This window comes from Pleurodeles waltl, chromosome 11 (genome assembly GCF_031143425.1).
Source record: "Pleurodeles waltl isolate 20211129_DDA chromosome 11, aPleWal1.hap1.20221129, whole genome shotgun sequence".
In the NCBI taxonomy this organism is placed as follows: domain Eukaryota; kingdom Metazoa; phylum Chordata; class Amphibia; order Caudata; family Salamandridae; genus Pleurodeles; species Pleurodeles waltl.
The window spans coordinates 665558249-665571417 of record NC_090450.1 but is presented as its reverse complement, the minus strand read 5'-3'; positions in this window follow the sequence as shown (position 1 = coordinate 665571417).

Sequence of the window (13169 nt, the reverse complement as noted above, 5' to 3'; positions counted from 1 at the left end):
GCCCTTTGGTGTTCTCTGGTCCATGTAGATCAGTTTCATTTCGTCTAAAAAAGTTACTTTTTTCACATTCGTAGAAGTGCCTTCTCCTTCACTCAATTCCACATCCGATTCTCTTAGTGATGTCTCCGGGGAAACAGTGGTTTTCTCAGTTCCCATATATATATATAAATAATCATCATCATCAACAGAGGTGACCAGCACTCTTGGGTACAGCAAAGTTCTTTCTTTTAGAAATAGCAAACTTCCAGACAGACACGTTTTGGCAATGGCCCTTTGTCAATGTTGGTTCATTCAGCTTTCCATGTCAACTCTATTAGTTATCATCACATTGATAAAGAAATCAAAATGGACGTCCCAGTTTACTTAGCTCTATAATTGGTATAGATATGTGTTAGTCTTGGCATCCTTGGCTTGATATCCCCTATTTTTTTGCCTCTGTTTCCAAGGTTGTTGGTGTGTGCTGGACTCTGTTTTTGATGTTTTTGTTACCCTGGACACTTTACCATTGCTATCCAGTGCTAAAGTGCAAGTGCTCCTTTGTAAAATATATGTGTAATTGACTTTCCATGATTGGCATATTTGATTTACTAGCAAGACCCCACTATAGTGCACTAGAGGTGCCCAGGGCCTGTAAATCAAATGCGACTAGTGGGTCTGCAGCACTGGTTATTCCTCCCACATAAGTAGCCCTGTAAACATGGCTCAGACCTGCCACTGCAGTGTCTGTGTGTGCAGTTTTAAACTACCAATTCGACTTGGCAAGTGTACCCACTTGCCAGGCCTAAACCTTCCCTTTTTATACATGGAAGGCACCCCTAAGTTTGGCCCTAAGTAGCCCCATGTGCAGGGTTCAGTGCATGTTAAAGGTGGGACATGTGCTTATGTGTTTTACATGTCCTAATAGTGAAATGCTGCAAGGCCTATCTCTCTCATAGGTTAACATGGGGGCTGCCCTTAAATATTATTAAAGTGCAGTTTCCCTTAGGGAGCAGATAGAAATATGGAGTTTAGTTCACTGAGCACACAATTGAAACATACTTATTTTAGTGAAACTGGTTTTTAGATTGTGTATTTGAAAATGCCACTTTTAGAAAGTAGGCATTTTCTTGCTTAAAACATTCTGTGACTCTGCCTGTTTGTGGATTCCCTGTCTGGGGGAGTTTGACAGTTGGCTGTTTGCACCTCTCTCTAGACAGTGACATAAAGGGAGCTGGGGAATAGCCTGCATATCATGATGAGCCATCTGGTTGGGAGGGAGGTGAGGAGTGGTCATTCACACCTGAGAGACTGTGCCTATATATATACACACACACACACACACACACACATAGGATAACCAAACAAATGAATCATCTCTGCAAAGGTCACTCAGATAGATTACGTGAGGGCATATATATTTTATCCTATGGGTTAATCACCTGCATGTGAAGCCAGTCAGCTCTTCATCAGTGTTTAGGTCCCGGGGTATTTTAGTTTGGATGTCAATTATATAGCATGATTCCAGTGTCTAAGTAATAGAACTCTGTCATCCCCTCTTTTTTTCACTGGTACCTTATTGAAACAAAAGAATCTAACAAGACTGCTATCACTTTTGTGATGTTGGAAATTTTGTGCCACTGGGTAGGAGGGATCTCTGTTTGTAATTGCCTTCATATGTTCTAATATTGTTTTTTTTTGTTGGATGTACAGTGCTTCCAAAATACTGTTTGTCACAAGGACTGAACAGACAGTACACTGTATGATCCATATTACAATTTGTTAAGTTTGTAATCTTTCTGGGGAAATTTGTTCCTAGTATGATAACATTTTACAGCTATTTTTGCAAGTCTTGCATTTTTTGCATGGGAAACCTATCCATGTTTTTTTTATTTTTAGAAATGTCTATGTATCAACAAGTCCTTGAGGGACGTTGTTAGACTTTTCATCCTTAGCGTGGTCTCCCTTAACTTTTTGCCTCTGTTCCCCAGGTTATTGATGTGTGCTGGACTCTGATTTTGCTGTTTTTATTACTCTGGGCACTTTACCACTGCTAACCAGTGCTAAAGTGCACCCACACAAGTAACCCTGTAATCATGTCTCAGACCTGTCACTGCAGTGTCTGTGTGTGTATTTTTACACTGTAAATTCGACTTGGCAAGTGTACCCACTTGCCAGGCCTAAACCTTCCCTTTTCTTACATGTAAAGCATCTCTAAGGTAGGCCCTAGGTAGCCCCAAGGGCAGGGTGCAGTGTATGTATAAGGTAGGACATATAGGGGGTCATTCTGCCCCTGGCGGCCGGTGGCCGCCAGGACCACCGACCACGGGAGCACCGCCAACAAGCTGGCGGTGCTCCCACGAGCATTCTGACCGCGGCGGTTCAGCCGCGGTCAGAAGCGGAAAGTCGGCGGTCTCCCGCCGACTTCCCGCTGCTCGGGGGAATCCTCCATGCTCCGCCGCCATGGGGATTCTGACACCCCCTACCGCCATCCTGTTCCTGGCGGGTCTCCCGCCAGGAACAGGATGGCGGTAGGGGGTGCCGCGGGGCCCCTGGGGGCCCCTGCAGTGCCCATGCCCATGGCATGGGCACTGCAGGGGCCCCCGTAAGAGGGCCCCACTGTGTATTTCAGTGTCTGCAATGCAGACACTGAAATCCGCGACGGGTGCAAACTGCACCCGTCGCACCCCTGCAACTACGCCGGCTCAATTCTGAGCCGGCGTCCTCGTTGCAGGGGCATTTCCTCTGGGCCGGCGGGCGCTCTTTTGGAGAGCGCCCGCCGGCCCAGAGGAAATGTCTGAATGGCCGCCGCGGTCTTTTGACCGCGGTGCGGTCATTTGGCGGCTCCCTCCAGGCGGGCGACTCCCGCCGCCCGCCGGGCTCAGAATGAGCCCCATAGTAATGTGGTTTATATGTCCTGACAGTGAAATACGGCCAACTTTGTTTTTCACTGTTGCAAGGCCTGTCTCTCTCATAGGATAATATGGGGTCTACCTTTAAATATGATTAAAGTGTAGATTCCCCTAGAGAGTAGATGGACATGTGGAGTTCGGGGTCCCTGAACTCACAATTTAAAAATACATCTTTTAGTAAAGTTGATTTTAAGATTGTGCGTTTGAAAATGCCACTTTTAGAAAGTGAGCATTTTCTTGCTTAAACCATTCTGTGACTCTGCCTTGTTTGTGGATTCCCTGTCTGGGTCAGTTTGACAGTTGGGTTGTTTTTCACCTCGCACTGTACAGTGACACAAAGGGAGCTGGGGTGTAACCTGCATTTCCTGATTAGCCATCTCTGCTAGGAGGAAGGGGTGGAGTGGTCACTCTCATCTGAAAGGACTGTGCCTGCCTCTGACAATGCAGACTCCAACCCCCTGGTGTGTGTCTGAGGCCTTGCCTGGGTAAGGCAGGATTTCACAAGTAGGTGTGAGTCCCCTTTGAAGAAAGGTGACTTCAAATAATAAAATGGGTATAAGAATGGCACTCAAATCTACAGACTTTAGAAACACTTCTGGAACCAAGAGGAACCTCTGCCTGGAGAAGAGCTGATAGCTGAGGAAGAAGTGCTGCCCTGCCTGTGACTGTGCTTTGTGGAGCTTTCCTGCGGTGCTGCTTCTGCCAGAGTAAGAGGGCAAAGACTGGACTTTGTGTGCCTTCCATCTTGTGAAGAAATCTCCAAGGGCTTGAGTTAGAGCGTGCCTCCTGTTGTTTGAAGTCTCAGGGACAGCAAAGACTTCTCTCTGCCAGCACCTGGAGTCTCTGGAGAGACTCCTGCTCTGACAAGTGGTGCCCTATCCAGTCCCTGGGCCCATGAAAGGAAAGCTGGTGGAAATCCAAGGAAATCGACTTCGGACGACTCCGGACCGACACCACTGCTCAATCCGGTGACGCCGCCTGCACCCGACGCCGTAACCTTTGCTGGAACGCAACGCTCTTCACAGGCCCGACGCTACTGCAGCCCTGATGAAGTCCGCAACTCCGTGGAAGTCGCGCACCACGTCATGACCGACGCCGCTCGAAGTGCGCAGATTCAACGTTTCACACAGACGCAGCGATCCCCGACTTCGCGCATCGGCTTGTTTTCACCCTTCACCAAAGGTACTGTACTTGGGAGTCTATGCGACTCCGTGTCCGGCGCCGCTGGTGTCGGCTTGTTGGGAACGACTCCGTCACGACGCCGTGTTAACATCTCATCGAAGCATTTTTGTTTCTAAACACTATTTTTGAGTTTACTCTTTAAAAATTCATAACTTGACTTGTGTATGTCGGATGTTTGTCGTTTTGGTCTTCTTTTGTTTAGATAAATATTTCCTATTTTTCGAAACCGGTGTTGTGTCATTTTGTAGTGTTTTCATTAAGTTACTGTGTGTGTTGGTACAAATACTTTACACCTAGCACTCTGAAGTTAAGCCTACTGCTCTGCCAAGCTACCAAGGGGGTAAGCAGGGGTTAGCTGAGGGAGATTCTCTTTTACCCTGACTAGAGTGAGGGTCCTTGCTTGAACAGGGGGTAACCTGACTGTCAACCAAAGACCCCATTTCTAACAGACGTACTACACTTATATGTTATTAGTTGGTGGTCCGATAAGTCTGGACCCATTGTCAGATCACCTTTCCGGATATGGCAGTTTTGTACGGAATATACTATAAATTTCCAAAGTATCTTCCAAAAAACCTGTTATCATTCTCAATTTTGAGCCTTCATCATTATTTTTTTTGTTCCTTAGTAGTTCCTCTCTCTGAATGCTATGTTCCCTCTCTTCTGCTCTTTTTAAGACATTCTTGAGTAGCCTCATGCTTCAAATCTCCTCATTATCTACCTCACCAGGTTATATTCCTGCTCCCTAGTTCAGTTTCTTTTCCTCCTAAAGAGCTCTCTGAAGGGTATGCTCCATTTCAATCTTTTGTGGTAGTTACTTGTTGCAGGTAATAGAGAGTTACCAGTGATGGGCTTCCTGTATAAAGATGTACATAATCGTCTATCTGCTATGAATACCATCAAATCAAGACATGTTTCTGTTTCTGCACTGAACTTACTGGTGAACTTAAGCTTGACCTCATTACTGTTCAGGGTTGAAATATATTCTTGTGCTGATTCCCTGCTCCCTCACCAAATTATGAAAAGGTAATCTAGATGCCAGTGGTCATTTATTTCCACAGAGACCACCTTCTTCTTCCACCAGCACACAAGCAAGTTTGCGTAGCTGGTGGGGTGAAACAGATATCCATTTCCATCCTGTGCATTTGCCTGTAGTAGTGCCCACCAAACATGCAAATGCTATTCTTAAGGCAGAATACCACAAATTGCAGTAGCATTTTGTTGTGATCATAATACGTTAGAGATCTATCACATAAAAAGTACTCAATAACTGTAAGACCATCTTTGTCTCCTGTATTTGTTTATAGACTGGTTATATCTATTGTTATCATATGAAATTCTTCCCAGCCAATATTCTCGATCCTTAACAGGAAGTCTTTGGTGTCTCATAGGTATGAGGTCAAGCTCTTCACAAAGGGAAATAGATAGTGGTCTATATATGTCAATGTTTTCTCCAAAAGGGTCATTTTAGATCAAATTATTGGATCACCTGGGGATTTAAAAACATGTTTGTGTATTTTTGGTAAATGATAAAACAATGGGTTTGTGGATGAGGGCATCTTATATACTGAAAGTCTTCTAGGTCTATCACACCCTTATCATACCATTCCTGGAGCATGTAATGAAAATCATTGATGTTTTGGAGGTACTCTAATTTCTCAATCTGTAAATAGCAAGATGAATCATTGAGTTGCCTTAATGCTTCATTGTCATAATACTCTTTAGTCAGAAGAACTATATTACCCCTCTGTCAGTGGGTTTTATAAGTATTTGGTCATCTTTTCACAGATCTTCTAGCACCCTACATGGTTCTTGTGTGATGTTGCTCCATGCCTTTTTTCTTTTACCTTTCTGTCTCAATTGCATCAGCTCATTAGTAATGATTTCATGAAAGTTGTCAATGGCATCAGTTGTGGTTTGTGGAATAAATGTTGAGCTACAGTTCTATTTCTTGGGGCACCAAACAGTTTTGCAAAAGTTAATACACGCCCTGATTCATAATCTCTGGCATCTCTTATAAATGTACTTTGTTTTCACTGTTTAATGGTCTCTTCATATGAAGCAAGTCAGGTTCTCATACTTTCTCAAAGTTCCTCTTGTTTATTCTTGTTGTCATCTTTAGTTATGTCTTTTTCCAAGGTTTCAATTTCTCTTAGTATTTTTTTCTATCACTCCATGCAAATTTCACAGGAATATATATATAAATGACTTTTGTAATTTTAAAGATCAATGAGGATGACACTGTGTCAATCCTATGCTTAAAATCTTTCTGTACAAATGGCAAAAAAGATTGTCCCTATCTAGCTTGGCTTGGATAACACTGTGCTGATCCTATGCTAAAAAACATTGCGAGATAAACAGACATTCGAGGTGAGCAAATCTAGCGTGTCACTGGTGTTGAAGGGTGCTCCTTACTGGAGCTGTTCTCCACCTAAACTTGGGAACTACCCAGAGTTCTTGATTCTTTTTTGCATAATATATGTGTCACTCTACCTGAAAGGTTTTTTTTTTCTCCCTTCCTTATTGTATTGTATATATATGCATATATATATATATATATATATATATATATACGTATATATATATATATATATATATACACATATATATATATATATATATATATATATATAATGTTACAGGGATGTTATAGTAAGGTAATAGACAGCTGTTTGACAGCTCTCCCTTCATCGGAGCAGAGTGTTTCCACTCTACAGCAAACAGCTGTACAACTATGTCCCGGGGTGTACATAGTAGGAGCCGGCCTTGTGTGTTTGTGGTCTCCAGGGCCATCAGTGGCTCCATGAGGGGGGCGCACGGCCCCCTCCAATGTTCATAGCCCCGGGAAGGTGGTGGTCCCCAGTGCTAGAGAGGTCCAAAATTGACCCCTAATCTATTTTTGTAACATTGGCCCTGGGGAGGTGGTGGTCCTTGGGGCTGTGAAGGGGCTGCATAGTCCGCTGCATACAATGTGATAAATGCCCTGGGGAGCTGGTGGTCCCTGGGTCTGGGGGGGTGCAGCCCCCCCACACACAATTAAAGAAATGGCCGAGGAAGATGGTGATCCCTGGGGCTGTGGTGGGGCTGCATGCCCCCCACACTCAAATTTGACAAATGCCCCTAGGAGGCGGTTGTCCCTGGTGCTCTGTGTGGGCCGCCCACCCACGCATTAATTTTGATTAATGCTCCAGGGAGGTGGCAGTCCCCAGGGCTGCAGGGGGGCCGGGGAGGTGGTGGTCCCCAGTGCTGGGGGGGCAAGGCATACCCCTATCGATTTTGTTTAATGTCCTGGGGAAGTAGTGGCCCTTGTGGCAGTGGGGGGCTGCGTGCCCCCCAGCACCATATTTACTTTATGCCCCGGCAAGTGGTGGTCCCCAGGTGTTGGAAAGTGGATTATTGGGAACGCAGGTAGGTACTACACTTAGCAACAGGAAACAAACCCCAACGTGGTCCAGTTAAGGTCTCACTAAATTAATCCTTGTTCAACCCTTGGTAGCTTGGCCAATGAACAGTTAGGCTTAACTAAGGAGATAGGTGTGTAGAGCATTTAATATAAGCAAAACAGTAAATAAATAAAACATAACACACAATAAAAATCCAACACCAATTTATAAAAAAGGAAAATATTTTCATCTTTAAAATGACACCAAAATGACAAAAATGCAATGTAGTCAACTGGAGAAATGAATTTTTAAACATCAATGCCCTCATTATGACCGCCAGGGGCATGGTGGTGGTAACACTGCGACGGGCTGGCAGTGAAGACTACCACATTATGAGTGTGGCGGTTTGGGCTCTGCCAACCCGCCACATCCCCTCTCAGACCGCCAGGGCAGTTGGACCCGCCGGGCCGGAGGTGAGCATCTCTGACCCGGTGGTCCAATGAACACCGCTGGGGGTATTAGTGGCCGGCTTTCCACCAGGATTTCCACAGCTGTAGCATCACCATGAAAACCCTGGCGGAAAGGGTACCGGTGACAGGGAATTTCTTCTTGTTACCTGCAGACGCCTCCCCCACCACCCCACCAGCAAGCACAATACTCCCCCGCCCCCCTCCATACCAGAACCCCCACTCCCCTATTTAGGTACAGCACTCCCCACCCCCTGCTTGCTTGCATACACTCACAGACAGCCACACGCACCCTGCATACACTCATTCACTGACTCAACACTGACATACACGCATTCATTCACATGCATCCATACATGCATTCACTTCAACATTCATACACACTTTCACTTCAACATTCATACACCCATTCAACCATGCATGCACACACCCATACACACATGCATACACACACGCAGACACACACATACACACACGCATTCACACACGCAAACACCCACACACACACGCATGCACAACACTCCCTACCCTACCACCCCCATCCCCTGTCGAACACCCTCCTTACCTTATCCGGCGAGGAGGTCATCTGGCAAGGACACCGCCAGGCCATATCACAGGTTGTAATACAGCTGGTGGAGTCCTTCTGGCAGGGTGGGGCTGACGGGGGAACCGCCCATGCACCTCCGCCCGCCAGCACGACTACTGCAGGATTTCTGCCCAAAATATGGCAGAAATCCTGCAGTACTCATAATATGGTGGGCGGAATACCGCCAGCACTGGTGGTCTTCTGGTGCACATGGCTTTGGTGGTCTTTCAAAAAGACCGCCGAGGTCATAATGAGGGCCTAAATGTTTTCTAGCTCCTAAAAACCAAATGTACCCCTCTAGACATCTGGTCGCACTCTACCGGGGCAAACTCTAAAGTTGATGCCGACAGTAAAATACCCCTGCTCAGCTACACTGAGGGGGAGGCCTCAGTTAAAGTTTTACCTTCACACTTAGAACATTTCTTGAACATTTTCCTCCAACCGGGACGAAGTCACAAGTTGAGGTCGACACAATGGAGCCCTCTTCAGATACACTGCATGGGAAGCCTCTGTTGATTTTTTATCTTTGGACTAACAAACCTTCTCGGGAAGATTTCTCCAGACTGGAACAAAATTAAAAGTTGAGGCTGACCTCGATGAAACCCTTCTCGGATTCAATGCGCTGGAGGCCTCGGACAAACATTTACCTTCAGACTTAGAAACTTTTTCAGAGCTTTTCTTCCACGATGTTGGGCAATCCTCATCAGCAAGCCGATTTCAATGCGATATTGAGGGATTGACTTTCTGCAAGCCCCCAATCAAATCCTGGAAGTCTAGGGCCCCGGAGATTTTAAGCGGGTTTAACTGACGAACCTGGCCGGGTCAGGTTTGACGTTGGCTGGCTTGACTCGTGACGTCGGGTCAGTCCACTTATGGAGCTTTTTCCCAAAGTTGATCCAAACTTCTGGATCTACTTCCAGAAGTACTTTTTGGGCCCTTAAAGTATCCACAAACTTACTCCAAGGTTCCAGAAGCTCTGACTTGGTCCATGGAGGTTTGGACTGCAATTCCCTGAATGCACCTAGTCAAACTCCTTGAATGGTCACTGAACACTTGTCAGCAGGGCTGTTCTTGCAGGACTTAATGAAGGGGATTCTGGTCAGCTCCTTTGTACCTGTTGTCTATAGGGAGTCGCTTCCTGGAGTTGTAGAAGTAAGGCAAAGTCCATTTCTTGGTGAAGCCCAGAGTGTGCAACTGGTGCAGTCCTCCTGAGTGCAGGGTCTAGGTGCAGACCGGGGTCTAGCAGATCAGCCCTTCTTCTTCATGTCTCTTCTTCCAGCAGGAATCTGAAGTGCGGGTGGTTCTGCCATATTTATCCTTGCTCCTGGGATGGAAACCAGGAGGGTACTCCTTTCCAATCATGGGCAGGCCAGCACCCTCTTGAGTGACCACTTCCTAAGAAGTGTAGCAAAAATAAATCCCAGGGAGCTACATTCCTCCTAAATCCAAAATGGCAAACATTCAATCTTAGAGTTTAGATCTGGCTGAGTACACTCACTGGTGTCACTAAGTTTCCTTTAAAACACCTCTTTCTGGCCCCTCTCTTAATCTAATCAGGGGACACCTGGCTGTCTGGGGCTGCAGGAAATGGGGGAGGTCCAGTGCTGTCCCAAATGTCCTTCCCTCTTTGAAGTCCAATTTGGCTGCTCTCCCCCCATCCTGTTCTACCATCTGTTGAGGCAGTTCTTCTCCCACCAGATGCTTCCTTTGTTTCAGCCCAGGTCACTTCACACTTCATCAAGGCAACCTGGCTCAGGCTGCTAAAAGCTGACCAATCAGAGAAGGGCACCACAGGACTGAAGTTGGTAACTTTTAGCAAGAGTTCTAAAACTCTTCCCCTGTCCAAGTTGTATTAAATTCAAAAGTCGCAATGGATGGATTTATTATAACCTTTAATTTGGTATCAAACTAGCTATATTTAGCTCCTTCTTATGGAAGATAAGACTTTATATATATAAAATAAAGTCTCCCTATGTTGGCCTATATAGCTCATCTACTGCAATGAACATGCATTTAGCTATTTTTTCCTCACCAGAGTTCATAAAACATCTTTTATTAAGTCCCTGCTCATGGCTTATGATTAAACTGCACCCAACCCTGGGGGCACTTAGGGCGACCTTAGGGATGACTTGCATTTAAAAATAAGGTAGCTTAGGACTTTGAAATACTTTTAATTCCAAAGTTGAAGTTGGGGTTAACTTTAAGTTAAAGGCAGGCCTGTTTTTAATATGGCACTGGGCACTGCAGCAGTGCACCTATGGGTGTACTATCTATGCTGGGTCCCCTAAACCTACATGCCCTACCATATACTAGTGACTTATAGGTAGTTTGGTACAGCCAATTATAATTCACCTAATTTGCACATACAGGGGGTCATTCTGAGTCTGGCGCCGCCGCCCGCCAGACTTCCCCCCTCCAAAATACCGCTCCGCGGTCGAAAGACCGCTGAGGGTATTTTGGCTTTTGCACTGGGCTGGCGGGCGACCGCCAAAGGCTGCCCGCCAGCCCAGTGCAAAAAACCCTTCCCAGGAGGACGCCGGCTCAGAATTGAGCCGGCGGAGTGGGAAGGTGCGACGGGTCCAGTTGCACCCGTCGCGAATTTCAGTGTCTGCAAAGCAGACACTGAAATTCTTTTTGGGGCCCTCTTACGGGGGCCCCTGCAGTGCCCATGCCATTGGCATGGGCACTGCAGGGGCCCCCAGGGGCCCGCGACACCCCATACGCCATCCTGTTCCTGGCGGGAGAACCGCCAGGAACAGGATGGCGGTATGGGGTGTCAGAATCCCCATGGCGGCGCAGCAAGCTGCGCCGCCATGGAGGATTCAATAGGGCAGCGGAAAACCGGCGGGAGACCGCCGGTTTTCCCTTTCTGACCGCGGCCAAACCGCTGCGGTCAGAATGCCCTGCGGGGCACCGCCAGCCTGTTGGCGGTGCTCCCGCCGACCCTGGCCCCGGCGGTCCGTGACCGCCGGGGTCAGAATCACCCCTACAATGTTAATCATAACACAGGCCATGGGATTGTTTAGCTGTGCCCAGGGCATCATCAGAGTCAGGAAAACATCAGTATGATTGAAATATGGGGACAGGAAGTGAAGGGGCTTCTGCAATCAGCCCAGTTTTCCCACACCGGGGAAGTGAAGGGGTAAGCACCCTCCATGTTCAAATATCAATGGCCCCGGGCTCTTGCCCAACTGGGGGTTTAATTAAAAAAGCGTGGGTGCCCACACTTGTTCTTTTTTCTTTTTTTTTTTTTTTAGACCCACCACAACATTCACTGAAATGTTATTTGCCCTGCAGGTATATATATGTATATATAGGATTTTTTGGGGTGATCCATCAAGCAGGGGCTTAGCAAAAGGAGGCTAAAAAACATTGCATTTCAACTGTTAAATCCTATAGAATCTATCAATGCATCTGCACCCCAAACCACTGGACAAAATTACACAAAATGTGGCAGAAAGTTAGCTGTTGGTACACAGACTGTGCTTTTTGTTAAGTGGGGTAAATCCAGTAAGCATTTTTTGAGAAATTTAAGGAAATTCAAATTTGTATATCTCTGCCCACAACGTGTTCACGAACAAAGACGAGCTCATGCAGGGAAATGCATGGCTCTGATTGGCTGCCAACACTTCAAACCAGAAAAAAAAGTAAAAAAATATAATTAAAAAAGGGGCCAAGGTAGAGACACCCTGACCCCCTTAGCACTGGTGGAGTGGTCCCAGAGCCCCACCCCCCCAGAGCAAAAAAATATTTGTTTAAATTATTTTTTTGCTGCAAATCACAATATTTGCAATATTCATGGCTAGAAAATAGAAAAAAAAATAAGCATGGACTCCTGGCATGGATTTTTTATAGGCCTTCGGGTAGGTCTGTTCGCGTTGGCATTAAACATTTTGTGTTGGGGGGCCTCCAGGCCCCGCCACAGCCCTGGGGACCACCACCTCTCCTGGGCTCTAGTTTTTATATAAGGGGGCCCATAGCCCCCTCACTGCCCTGGGGATTGCCACCTCTCCATGGCTGTGTTGCTTATAATATGCAGGAGGCCCTCCCAACCCTCTCCCACTGCTACAGGGACCACCACCTCCCTGGGGCATTTAAGTATTAAAATGTGGGGAGGCCCCCCTGTGCCCCAGAGACCACAACCCTGGGGCAAAATGTAATTTATGTGCTGAGAAAACGCAGCCCCACTCCTGCCCCAGGGACCACCATCTCCAGGGGCTGTTCTCGTTGGATGGGGGCTGCATGGCCCCCCTTGTGGAACCACTGATGGTCCATTGGACCTCCATCCCCCAGGTACGGCTTCTACTATGTCCCAGGTTGCCAAACCCTGGGACATAGCCGTCTGCAGCTCTGCAGCTGCAACCAAGCCACAGCAAACACTTTGGATTTTGACAGAGGAACCTGTAAAGCAGGTTCAGCTGTCAAAATCTAAAACTTTCATCTCTGTCTCCTGCACACGTGCAGGGGACAGAGATGAAATGCTTCAGCAAGCACAGAGCTGATGTCAAAGCAACTCTGTGCTTGCTAAAGCAATGGCACTGCGAGTTAAGCCCTAAGGCTTCACCTGCAGTGCTAGGTCACCCGTAATTGGCTTTTTATTAAAAAATAAATAAATATACAGAAATAAATAAATAAAATAAAATGTTGGGACCATGTGGGAGCC